This window comes from Phoca vitulina, unplaced genomic scaffold, assembly GCF_004348235.1.
Source record: "Phoca vitulina isolate PV1807 unplaced genomic scaffold, GSC_HSeal_1.0 scaffold50, whole genome shotgun sequence".
Classification (NCBI taxonomy): domain Eukaryota; kingdom Metazoa; phylum Chordata; class Mammalia; order Carnivora; family Phocidae; genus Phoca; species Phoca vitulina.
The window spans coordinates 10,688,922-10,701,721 of record NW_022589753.1 but is presented as its reverse complement, the minus strand read 5'-3'; the positions used below and the strand labels follow the sequence as shown (position 1 = coordinate 10,701,721).

At 57.1% G+C, this 12,800-nt stretch overlaps 1 protein-coding gene across 3 annotated transcripts in view; it reads left to right on the top strand.

Annotated features, from left to right (window-relative positions):
* Window positions 1-12,800, top strand: part of BCAS4 (breast carcinoma amplified sequence 4) — a 54,966-nt gene that overhangs the window by 30,414 nt on the left and 11,752 nt on the right. The window lies entirely within an intron of this gene.

The window sequence follows — 12,800 nt, the reverse complement described above, 5'->3', positions numbered from 1 at the left end:
TAAATAGGGAACCCCCCCCCCTGCCTCCAATCACACAGTGCTGATGGTTTAGAAGCACATCGGGGGGAAAATCAGAGGACCTTGGCTGCCCATGCCTCCAGCAAGTCTCCTAACACTGGGGCCTGTTGGGCCCTTGGTCTTTGCACTTTCCAATCTTTTTCTGTGATCTGCAGTTGTCCCCATGTGGTTGGCACTAGTGTCCCCATTTAGAGGCAGAGACTAAAGCTGAGAGACAGAGAGATGTATCTGAGCTCGGTGCTAGGTTTGGAACTCAGGCCTGCAGGCCTCTGAAACTGGGGTTCCCCTGCCCACTGCTGGAGCAGGATCCCACATGGGTGTGGCTGGGCATGCTGGGACCTGCGCTCTCTCATCTCTACCAGACTGCGGGAGGTGGGGCCCCCCCCAGGCCTACCTGCGGGGACTTGTTCCAGGAAGTGCATTCCAGCCAGGGGTGGTGAGTCATTCAGCAACCCAGCATGTTAAACTTGGCCCCAGGAGGGCTTTGTCTGGGGCAGGTGGTGCCCGTCAGTGTGTGCACGCGCGTATGCAGACCCAAAGATGTCCAGGGCTGTACCTGCACTGAGGGTGTGAGCTGGAGGAGTCCTTCTAGAATAATGATCGTCACAGCTTGTGGTGGGGCCCTGACTGCAGGCACCAGCCATTCCCACCCTGTGAGGTAGGTCCAGTCGTTGTCCTGATTTTACAGAGGAGGAAACTGAGGCACCAAAGAGTCGAATTGCTTGTCCACCCAAAAAATTGTGAAGCCGGGATTCAGATCTGCGAGTGAGGCCTGGGCTCAGGGCCGGTAACCTGCGCCACTTGGCCCTGCATCCTTGCTGTGCCTAGTTCTGCCCCTGGGACCACTATCTGGGAGACGGGGGTTCTCCTAGAGTGCAGGGGTGGATTCCCCCAAAGCCAGGATTCCACACTGGCTCCAGCCGGTTCCTCTCAGTGAGTCCACAATAGGCCTTCCTCCCCTCCCCTGACAGTGTGAAGCCCCCCCCAGCCCCAGATTCCATCTCCTGCCCTTACCCACCCTCTTCAGACTCCCTCCGAGGGTCCCCGAGGTCCCCATGGAGTGAAGAGTGGGGCAGGGGTTTCGGGGCTCCCTTGGCCCCGTGGGAATGCTGGCAAGGGATCTTGTCCCCATAGGGTGAGCTGTAGCACTCCCCTGAAAGCCCACCACCCATCACTGCGCCCCCATGACCCTTCCAGAGTCAGGGGAGGGGTGGGGACCCTCTCGTGGGGCCCAGGAGGGAGGGCCCTCAGCTTTCACCCCTGGAGCTGGGCAGGGGCCTTTTGGGGTATGTTTTTCCCCCTTCCTGCTAGCCCATGAGCTGAAGCAGGAGTTCCTGGGGAGGGCAGGGGGGGCACGGAGAGAAAATTGGTCCTTGTTTTTATTAACTTGGCCAGCCCCACCTTCCCTCCTTCCTGCCCTCCTCCTTCTCCCTCCTCCCTCACTTTGCAGATGTAGTGGGAGGCCCAGGGAGGGTGCAGGGCAGCTGGGCCGGGGTCTCCCCGCACCCCAGGAACAGGGCCAGGAAGTAGTCCGCCCACCCCCGCGCCCAGCACCAGGGACCCGGACCGGCGCCTGCCCATGTGACCGTGCCGGGCTGTGGCCTGGGCTGGCCTGGCGGGGCCTGGGGGTGCCAGCCCGAGGATACACCACCTCCTTACGAGCTCCCCTGAAACCCAGGCCTTTTCCTCTGACCTGAGCTGCCAGAGAAGCAGGCCGTCGGTCCACAGGCTGAGATGAGGGCTGGCCTGGTACCCCAGGCCCTCTGTGCCCAGGTACAAGAATGTACGTGGTCCGTGCCATGATTTTAATGCTGATGCACATGTGTTTATCAGACAATGGTCTCTATCTTCATGCTGTACTATGTAAAAGTTTCCCGTTACACTTTTATATTGTTTTTTACGGTGTTCCAAGATTTTTAACTTGTAGCCTTTAAGCATTGGACTTCTCTCTTGCTGTAGCTGGACCCCATCTCCGGCATGTTTTAGCTGTGTGTCCGTGGGCAGGTCCCTTAGCCTCTGTGAGCCTCAGGCCACTCAGCTGTTGGTTCACGGGCGGCAGGCAGCAGGACCAGGGAAGCTCAGCTTGACGGGAAACGGGTTTGGTGTTTGATGCAAAGTGACGAGGAATAGTGGTGGGAAGAGAAAGGAAGGGAAAGACTCCAGAACTCTCCGAAGGACGGTTCTGATGCTGAGCATCGGCAGATCCGAAAAGCCAGCTTTGCCTGGAAATGAACGGAGTGACCCGGGACAGACTGTCCAATCGTTCAGTGGTCTGCAGGTATCGTGGCGATGGTGACACAGAGCCAGCCCTGCGGTGGCACGCACCGTTCGCAGCTGGTCAACGCCCCAGAAGGTGGGGGGAGGGGTGCTGCTTTTATCACCTTTGCACAGGCGAGCAAACTAAGGCACAGAGAGGTTAAGTAACTTACCCAAGGTTACACAGCGGGGCATCAGGATATGAACCCGCTTTCTCAGCGCTGTCCTCCATTGCCTTGGGAGAGAGCTGTGATCTCCTCCCCCAGAAAGCTTGTGTCTAGTGGAAGAATACAGGCAGTGACCAAATCCTAAGAAAATTCAGTACATAGTCATTTCAAAAGGGGACCCTGGCTTGCTCTGAGGGAGCCAAGGACGGCCTCCAAGGAAGGGCCCCATTAGCTGGGACCTGGATGATGAGGAAGTCAGTGTGACGTTAGAGAAAGGGTGCACAGAGGCCCTGAGGGGGGACAGGGAACAGCACGCGCGGCAGAGCAATGGCAGGATGTGCAGTGTGGCTTGGCCTAGTGAACAAGGGGGAGAGTTGGGGGACATGGGGTCACGGCCAGGTTAGGCAGGGTCTCGGGCCACACACAGGTGTTTAACACAATTTTGAGGGCAATGGGGAGCCATGGAAGGGTTCATAGCAAGGGAGTGACGTGGTAAGTCCGTTTTGCTTGGAGAACCGCCAGGCTCCTTCTGTCCCCTGAGCTTGGGCTGGCATCCAGGGTCGGCCGTGCTGTGTTGAGACCTGAACAGTGTCGTGTGAGAACCAAGTGGGGTGAGTGGTACCCTCCGAGCTCCTGGGTGCAGTTGGTAGGAGTGAGAGTCCTCAGCCTAGAAACGTCCCATGCGGTATGCCCTGAGCTCGCTGGAATCCTCACCTCCCTGGGCCTTGTGGGGTTCCAGAGACCCCACCTGAACAGGTGGCCGTCGGCTCGGGTCAACACAGGGGGCCCCTCACACCTGGAGATCTTTCTAGGCGTGTGCGGAACTGGAAGTGTGAGCTGGAGCCACGGGGCCTTGGGCCTGGGAAGGGCATGGGAGACCATGTGAGGTGTCCCTTGGCCCAGGCCCCGTCACAGCCCCGTGGCCACCCTCCCTGTGTCCTGCTGACCAGGCCTTCCCATCTGCGCCATGCCCGGAGGCACAGAGAAGCCTCGCTGATTTGTTTGGTTTGGTTTCCGTCGAGCCAAAACGTCTTGTTCAGGAGGTGTCATTTTGATTAATTTTCTGGTGGATAAGAGTGTGATGCTTTCCAAGGAAATCTCTTTGGCTAACAGCAAAACCACTCGGGGCCAAGTGGTGACACCCACACAGAGCCAGGCTGCCCGGGTGGACTGCAGCCCGGCCCGGCCCCCCAGCCCCCTCTCGGCCAACAAAGGCCCACGGGCGGCCTGGCAGCGTGCAGGAGCGCGTCTGCCGCCGAGACACCGTGAGGACTAGCGGGACCCGCGGCGACGGTGGAGCCCGCGCCTCATCAAAAGGGGGACAGATTGGGACGCCTGGGTGGCTCAGTCATTAAGCATCTGCCTTCGGCTCACATCATGATCCCAGGGTCCTGGGATCGAGCCCCACATCGGGCTCCTTGCTCAGTGAAGAGCCTGCTTCTCTCTCTCCCTCTGCTGCTCCCCCTGCTTGTGCTCTCTCTCTCTCTGACAAATAAATAAATAAAAATCTTTAAAAAAAAAAGGGGGGGACAGATTGTCTGGCAGCTCACCGGCATCCTCACTGGAATGAGGTGATGGCCAAGTGTGACCCGATTTTCCTATTTTGGAGAGAGAGCTGGACCTCGAGAGTCTTCTACGAACCTTCTGGTGTCTAAAAGTCAGCAGCGAATGTTTCTAAATGGGAAGCGCTGTGGGAAAAATCCGTGGCCCCCATGGCTTGTGTCTAGCATATTCCCCAGCTCTGGACTTTAGGCTGATGGCCCGTACCTCCTCAGAGGTTTTTGGAGGCAGGGCAGAGTGAAGAGGCATCTTCTTTCCCTCTCTGCGCCGGCCCCAGCGGGGGCCCTTCAGCCCTCAGTAGCAGCGTGACTACCAGCCTGCAGTTTTCGTGAGCATCTACTATGGCTCCGACGATTGCAGTTCTATGGAGCACATATACGAAGGGCTTTCTGTGCCCTGTCTCTGCTTCCCGTAACAACCCCAGAGGGAGCTGTTGTTATCCCTGTTCACTGGGGAGGAACCTGAGGTTCAGAGGGGTCTATATACTTGCCCAGGGTCACCGGGCATAAGTGGCAAAGCCAGGATTTGACCCCGCTTTGACCTTGGTCGGTGTGTCTGTTCCCTCCCTCTGTGCTCTTTCTAAGGCCTGGGACCACAGCCTCAATGGTCACGGTCGTACACGGAAGATCCTTAGGTCAAATCTGCCCTACCAACGTATGTTCTTTGCCCAGCGTGGGGGGGTGTGTGTGTGTGTTTAATCTGAATGAGTTGCCAGCATTTAAAAACCACATTTCACATAAGCATCTGTACTTGTCTTCTCTTAAAAGAACAGAGGTCTGGGCTCCTGAGCAGCATCCCTGCCATCTGGCCCAAGTCGCCCATGCTGGGTACCTGCCTCTGGGCCTTTGAGGTTCCCACCCAGGTGGAGCACGTAGTAGGTGTTCAGGAAATATTAATCAGTGGATGCTCTTCAGGCTTCCATGGCCCTTGATGGCCTCCCCCGATTTCTCAGGAGGCGGTCTCCAGGCCCTGCAGAGCTGGGATGAGAGTCCCGGCCTTCCCCTCTCCCCTGCAGCCTGGGGCCGCCTCTTGGGTTTTCCTGGAGGTAATGGAGGCTGTGGGCGGAGCAGCCCTGCCCAGGCGGGCCTGTAGGAGTCAGCAGTGCCAGGCTCGGTGTCTCCTCCCCTCTAGCTCGCTTGCTCTGTGCACCCCCGGCTCCCTCCCCACCCAGCCCAGCAGAGGGAGGGAGGGAGGGAGGGAGGGAAGCTCTGGCTGGCTGGGGACGCCTCCCCCTCCCTCAGCCCAATCCCCCTGGAGGGGTGACTCCCGGAAGGAGGCATGGCTTGGCTGGGGCTTTATCTGGCGGTGGAGGCCGAGCCAGGCACCAACACAAAGAAGGCAGAGGAGACTCCAAGGCTCCTTCTCCCCGGCCCTGAACTGGCCTCTTCTTCTCCTTCTGTCCCATCATCCCTTGCGGTGGAAATGCAACATGAGCAGATGGCAAATACTAACGCAACAATGGAGGGCTGAGTGGCGCTTGGTCCCCAGCCCCCCTATTCACCAGCCACTCCCCTCCCCACCACCACCAAACTGGCCCTCCGTGAGCTACATACTCACACGGTCATGGATCTATTTGACTCCAGATATTTGGTGGCATGTGTGCTGGGGAGGGACCGGGGGCTCCTGGCAGGCTGGTTTGCGAACCAGATTCTTTTTTTTTTTTTTTTTAAAGCATTGCATTCTTGTTGAGATTTTGAGGGTGACTGAGAAGAAAGTTCCTTTCGACAAGGAGGGGTTTCTGTTTCACGGGGGCTGCTCGTTGAAGCCCATGTGGGAGCATTCCAACTTCTCCCGGGTGGGCGCGCAGTGAGCCCTCTCCAGCGCCGCAACCATCAGCTTTGGCGTCCACCATCGGCCTTGCTGTGACCGCAGCATCCCCGGGGCTGGTGGACACCGTGCCCTTTGCACATGCTGGTCCCCTCCTGCCTAGGATACCCTCCCTGCACCCTGCCTGGTAATGTTGATTGATTGCTCGAGGCCAAGTGGAATGTTACCACGTCTGGGAAGCTGCCCGTGTACCCCCGGGCCAGTATTCCTCGGGGCTCCCCATTTCCTGTCCATCCCCTGGTGTCCTAGCACCTCAGGGTGTCATCTGCATCTTCACCTGTTGTTCCCCCAGACTGAGTTTCTCAAGGGTGGGGACTGTGTTATCTTTGACTTAATGGTAAGCAGCCCGAGCGCTCTGGGCTCTTCTTTGGACCAGCGGGAGCCAGCACTTTACCTGGGTTCATCCTCATGCCCACCTGTTACACAGGTACTGTTACCATTTCCGCGGGACAGATGAGGAAACTGAGGCTCAGGAGAGTTAGAACATTTGGACTTCACCAGGGGTTGGTTCCTTTGGTTCTAGAGCCCCATGTTCTTCGTGCTCCAGGGGTCGAAACACTGGGGTCAGGTGGCCCTAAATGCGGCCCAGGGGCCGGGCAGGGACTGCCGACTGAAGAGGCGGGTGCCCTCAGCACCAGCCCGGAACTAAGGCTCCGAGTGGCCTGACGTTGGCCTTCTTTTATTTTATTTTATTTTATTTTTTTTAAGATTTTATTTATTCATTTGAGACACAGATACAGAGAGAGAGAGAGAGAGAGAGAGAGCAAGGCTCCCCGCTGAGCCAGGAGCCGGACATGGGGCTCGATCCCAGGACCCTGGAATCAAGACCTGAGCCGAAGGCAGATGCTTAACAATCTGAGCCACCCAGGCGCCCCGTTGGCCTTCTTTTAAAAAAGAGAGGTTGGGAATGCAGATTTTTATGTGAAATCGATTGATTTTGAAAAGAAATCTGAGGCTCAAAGAAATCTGAGGAGACCTATTGGCTCCCAGGCCTCCTATGGAGCCTGGCCAGGTGTGGGGTCAATGCCTGTTTACTGAGGGAGTGGGAGTGTCCCCCTCAAGGTCACCCTTCATAGATTCTGCTCTCCCTGTTCCCATGTTATAATGCACTGCCCCCCCCACCCCCAAGTGTAGACCAAACCCCTGTGGTACTCGGAGGGGGGTAGCTGAAAGCATGGTTCAGACCAGGGCCCCACAGCCTTGGCACTACTGACACTTGGGGCCAGATCGTTCTCTGCTGCGGGGCTGTCCTGCACATCGTATGATGTTAGCAGCGTCCCTGGGCTCTGCCCAACAGATGCCTCCATTTATGACCATCATAAAAGTCCAGAAATTGCAAAAGTCCCTGGAGGCAAAATCGCCCTGGGTTAGGAATCGCTGACCCAGATGAATGACGGTTCTCAGAACCGGACGGTCGTATGTGGGGCTCATCATTGTCCCCTCTTTGTTTTCTTGTGTTTCCGGTAAATATGGAAAATTTCCAAAATAAGGAGTTTATTTTTTTTAAGATTATTTATTTATTTATTTGAGATAGAGCAAGAGAGGGCACAAGAGCATGAGCTGGGGGGAGGGGCAGAGGCAGAGGGAGAAGCCGCCTCCCCACTGAGCAGGGAGCCCGATTCCCAGGACCCTGGGATCATGACCGGAGCCAAAGGCAGACACTTAACCAATTGAGCCACCCTGGCGCCCCCCAAAATAGGAGTTTAAAAACATGAAAGCGTGGGTTCTAGAGCCCAACAGCCCTGGGTTTGTGCCTTGGCAGAGTTGCTCACCAGCTCCGTGGCCTAGGAACAGGGTCTCACCTTTCCCCTCTATGAAATGGGGGAGCAGTGCTCAAACCTCATGGAATCGGGTTGAGGGTTGCAGCGTGCAGGATTCCCTCTTTACTTGGCAAACTCCTGTCGGGCACCTGCTCGGACATGAGCACTGTTTGGGTGCTGAGGCTCATAAATCACTAGGTGGGGGAGCCAGGTGAGGACATCCTGCATGGCAGGCGCTGTGCTGGGTGCCCCGGACTGAACTCGGGCCTCAGTTCCTGCTTGTTGTAGTGAGGTGGGCAGCCATCACTGGCCCATTTTATAAAAGAGCAACCGAGGCAGGGAGAGGTCGAGCCGCTTGCCCGCAACCAGCCAGAGGAGGGAAGAGAAGCAGCCCAGATGCCCCCAGCCGCCTGGCTCCAGAGCACCTGTGGGGCCGCACACTGCCTCCGGGGACCGGGATTCGTGTGTGCGGCACTCAGCACGGGGCCAGCACCCCGCAGCTGCTCTGAGTGTGGGCTGCTGGGATCCGTTTTGTAGAAACTTCCTTTTGAGCGACTGGGGGTTCCACCTGCACCCCCAAGAGCTGGTGCAGAGCTGCCGCCCATCCCACCAGTGGGAGTTGAATGGGGCAACCTCCTCTTCCCCGAGCCACTGTCGCCCCTGGGCCGGACTCCCCCCTGCTCATGCCAGGACTGCAGCGCACCGCTGACCGAGGACATGTCCCAGGTGAGGCTGGGTCATTGGGGGACAGGCACCGGGGGCATCTGGGGTCTGCCTCTGAGTCCCCACCACTGTCAACACATTAGGGGCCAAGCTGGCCACCACGTGGGGAGGTCAGCCCCTGTCAGGCTGTGTCCATCTGGATCCCCATCTCTGAAGCGTTCATCTGCCCGTCTCTGCCTCTCTCCATGTGTCTCTGGGCTTCTGTCTCCTCGTGTCACACGCACCACACGAAGCCTCACCGTGCTCCCTGGCCCCCTTCCCTCTTACTCCCCTCACCAGGACCCCTCCCTCCTCAGATAGAAAGAGGGGTGGAGTGGAGGGGCCCCCAGGTCTGAATGTGGTCCTATGTGCACCGGCTGGGCTCCGCCGTGGACACCCACCGCCCCTCTCAGAGCCCTGGTGTCCTTGGGGCCGTGAGCGCACCGTAGGAGGGAGTCCTGCAGTGACACGTGGTACGTGGGAGCCACTAGTAATACCAGCTGTGAACTGAGCACCAAAGGGTGACGGGATGATGAAACCGGGTCCCCGCCTAGGCTCAGGTCTCCCCAGAAAGTACAGCTCCCGGGCGGGTGCTATTAGCAGCTAAATCTGAAGAGGGCTGCATGCCCCCGACACGTGACAGAGAAGGAGAGGGAGGTCAGGGCAGTGGCTGCCATGGGAGGGGGAGGACTGGCTTGGCGCTGGGTCGCAGCTGCCATCAGCCGTCCTGGCTCCGAGGGATGTGACGCGTGCAGGTGAGCCCTTCGTCAGCGTCAGCGCAGGTACTGCGTGATGCCTGAGGCTGGGGCTGGGGCTTCTGGAGGAAGTGCGATCCCTTTGTTGCCTGAGGGGCCTGGGAAGCTCTTGAACTTGGCTCTGTTCATGGTCAGCTTTCTTCTGGGAAAATAAACCACGTCTCATTAAGCAGTAAATTCATCCAGGTACCTGTTCCGGCTGATACCATCGCTCCTGGTCTTGCTGCCAGACCTAAAGTCAAGGCCAAAGTTCCCGTTACTTGGAGAGTCCTAATAATTAACCTGGGAACCTCAGTCGGAAGGGGGTAATGCTGGCTTTTAAATGTAGTGAGGAGCCGGAGCAGGGAGGGGCTGTTTCCAGGCCTGGATGTTGCTGAGCACTGGTGGGGAGGTGCCCACTGGGGCCTGGGTTGGGGGTCTCAGCACTGTGGCCCCGGCACCCCCTCTTCCCCTCCTGTGACCGGCAGCTCTTAGCTGGCTTGGACCTGGCTGCAGAGGCCTCAGGCGATACCCCGAGGAGTGGGTGTCGGGGGGGGGCAGGGGGCGGGTGGGCAGGAGTGGCTCAGCTGGCATTAGTCGTTGGTGTGAGAGAAGTGGGAAGCCACAGGCCAGGGGCTGCTGCTGGGGCTGGCTGCCAGTGTTTGTGCCTCCCGTAACTTGTCACTGATCAGCAGGTGTTTATCGAGTATCTACTGCGAGCCGGCTGCCTTGATTGATAGATGAGCCATGCCTTTTAGTGGCTGGGGGATGTCCCCACACTTACAATTTTTGAGGCCCCTTGTTATTAAAAATCAAAGCAGTACCAGCGCGGGTTCCCACAACTGTGGTTTAGTTTAAATGTTCATGTTTTGAAACTGAATGCATTTAATACTAAAAGTGCAATGTTATGAAATTGTACGCTTGGGCTCTTTCTGAGCTACTGACGGTATTTAAAAAGAATATGAATTCAGGGGGCCGTAATAGTAATGAAATTAGTCGGCAACCATCGGGCACTTAGCGCTTTCTAAGCAATCTGCAGTTATATGGGCATAACACCCTGCAAAGTAGGAACTATCATTAGCCCTGTTACCAGGTGAGGAAACGGAGGCACAGAGAGGGTAAGTAACTTGGCCAAGATTGCACAGCTAGGCAGGGGAACCACTGCTGTCCGAGGGATGTGGGAGTGGGACGGTTTCCTGTGCTGGATGAAGGGACCGGCTCTCAGCACTGGCAGCTCCATGTGGGGCATTGGAGAGCATGTCAGAGCAAATCCAAGGCCCTCGGTGACCCCCAGGCCCCCACGACCCCCGCCTTCACGCACATCCTCATTCCCCGAGCAGTGAGCCACTTTGGAGGAAATGGGCAGATTAGGTAGGAAGCCCCTTAGACTTGGCCCCTAGATCCTCAGGAGGCCCCAGAAAGTGAGCTCAGCCTCCACCCAAACCCTGTGTCTGGTTTTCTTGAAAGAGTGTTGGGGTGTGTGTTGGGGGTGTGGGCATGTGGCCAGCCTGCAGGGTGTTCTCTGTGCCCTGGGCTTTTGCTCCTGGAGCTGGCCCCGCCCACCCCCCCTCTGTGCTGAGGCACACAGTGGCCTCTTCCTCCCCCGCATTCCCCTGTAAGTCCTCCTGGGCTGCTCCAGACCCCAGCCCTTCACCCCCTCCTTCCCCAGCCCCTGGGCCAGACTTAACTCCTTTGATGCCAAATCTCCACGGACCTCCCCTCTCTTCTTCTGTTCATTCTACATTCGTTTCTTCATTCGTTCATTCAGCAAATACTTAGCCACCCACGTGTATGAGCTGTTCGGTCTTTCAGATCCTCAGAACCCAAGGAGGACAGAAAATATTCCTGCCCTCCAGCAGCTGACAGTCTGGTGCCCCAGGGGACAGAGAAAAGCAAAGAAGAAGCATGCAGGGAGTTGGATGAGGGCAGGAGGTGGTCAGGGAAGGCCTCCCTGAGAAGGGGATGCACTGGAGGAGGTGGGCAAGGGGGTGTGCAGGTGTCTTGGGCAGCTGCAGGAGCAGTGAGACCTGAGCAGGCAGCCCGCGGAGCAGGGAGGGGAAGGTGGAGGGAGCGGAGGGAGCAGACCTGGGCCCAGGGCTGGGACTCAGCTCTATGGGATTCAAGATGGTCTGCGTCTGGCCTGTGGGTCCAAGTGGAAGCTAGGAGTTCTGAGCCCCTGGGATGGTCCAGGGAGAGATGCTGATGGCCTGGACCAGGGTGGAGCAGTGTGGGGCTGTGGACACAGGGTCCATTCTGTGTGTGTGTGGGCGGGGAGCATGGTGTTTAATTGAAATTCCTTATGGAGAAAATTGTAGATTCACACACAGTTAAGAAATAATACAGAGAAATCCCTTGTACACTTGGCCCATTTTCCCCCAGTGGTAACATTTTGCAAAAGTAGTACAGTATCCCGGCCAGGTATTAACATTGAAACAGTTGTTCTCTACAGTTGTATCGGTTCTGTAAGACGCTGAGCATCTCCAACATTACAGGGATCTCTGGCTATCCTTTTACGACCACCTTCACCCCTGCTCCATTCCCAGCAGCCACTAATCTGCCCTCCGTTTCTCAAATTTTGCTATTTCAAAAATGTTCTATAAATGGAATCCTACACTGGGTAACCTTTCAGGATTGGCTTTCCTTGCTCAGCATCATTCCCTGGAGATTCATCCAAGTTGCCGTGTGACTCAAGAGTCGGTGTGGATGTGTTTGCAGGTGGAGCCCCAGTTGGAGATGTGAGTGTGGGGTTCAGGTCTGGAGGTGTCCAGCATGTGGCAGCGGCTTTGGCCCCGAGGCTGAATGAGGCCACCCAGGGAGGCAGAGGGGCGCCAGGTCGATGACTGAGTGCGAATTGATTCAGCATCAAAGTGCACCAGGCACAGGGATATGGCCAGCCCTGGACAGACAGACAGACAGACGAGGTCCTGGCAGGTGGGGTGGGGCTGCCCCCGGGCTGGGTGTCTGGGGTGGGTGTGAGAGAGGGAACGAGCTCAGGATCTTTCCATCCCCCGCCCTTCTCTCCTTGCAGCCAGAGGGCTGGGCCCCACTGGCTGGGCTCCGAGATGCAGGGTTTAGACCAGGGTTTTCAGGAGTCCTGAACCACATGGGAAACGAGCAAAGTGTTGCCTCTAAGATGAGATGGAGTCCCTTCCACAAAGACGAACCTGTCTTCTGAGACGGCCTCTGTCCTTTGGGAATATTATTTCTTTGACAAAGGGGTGGGGCTGGCAGGTGGGGGCTGGTGGCTGGCCAGTGTTTTCTCATGGCCTCTGACGCAGTGACCTGGCTGGGGTCTGGAGAGGTCCTGAATGTACTCTCGTCCCCATCTCCTCCCCTCCGGGTCCTTGTCCCCAACCTGCCTGAGCCACCCCCTTCCTGGCCCCCATCCTTCCCTCTCCTCTTCTGTCTTACTTCTTCGTGTCATCCCTCTCTCTCCATTTCCCCCACTTCCCCTCCTGCGTTCCATCTATTTCTACTTTTTGTCAGTCTCCCCTATCTTGTTTCCGCATCTTCTCTCTCTTTCTCGGGTGTGTCTCTGTCCCTCTCCGGCTCTCCCTCTCTTTGTCTGTGTCTCCTTCCCTGTCTCCGGTTATCTCCTGCTCTGCCCATCTCGAGGCCTCTTTCTTTCTTTTTTTTTTTTAAAGATTTTATTTATTTATTTGAGAGAGAGAATGAGATAGAGAGAGCATGAGGGGGGGGAGGGTCAGAGAGAGAAGCAGACTCCCCGCCGAGCAGGGAGCCCGATGTGGGACTCGATCCCGGGACTCCAGGATCAT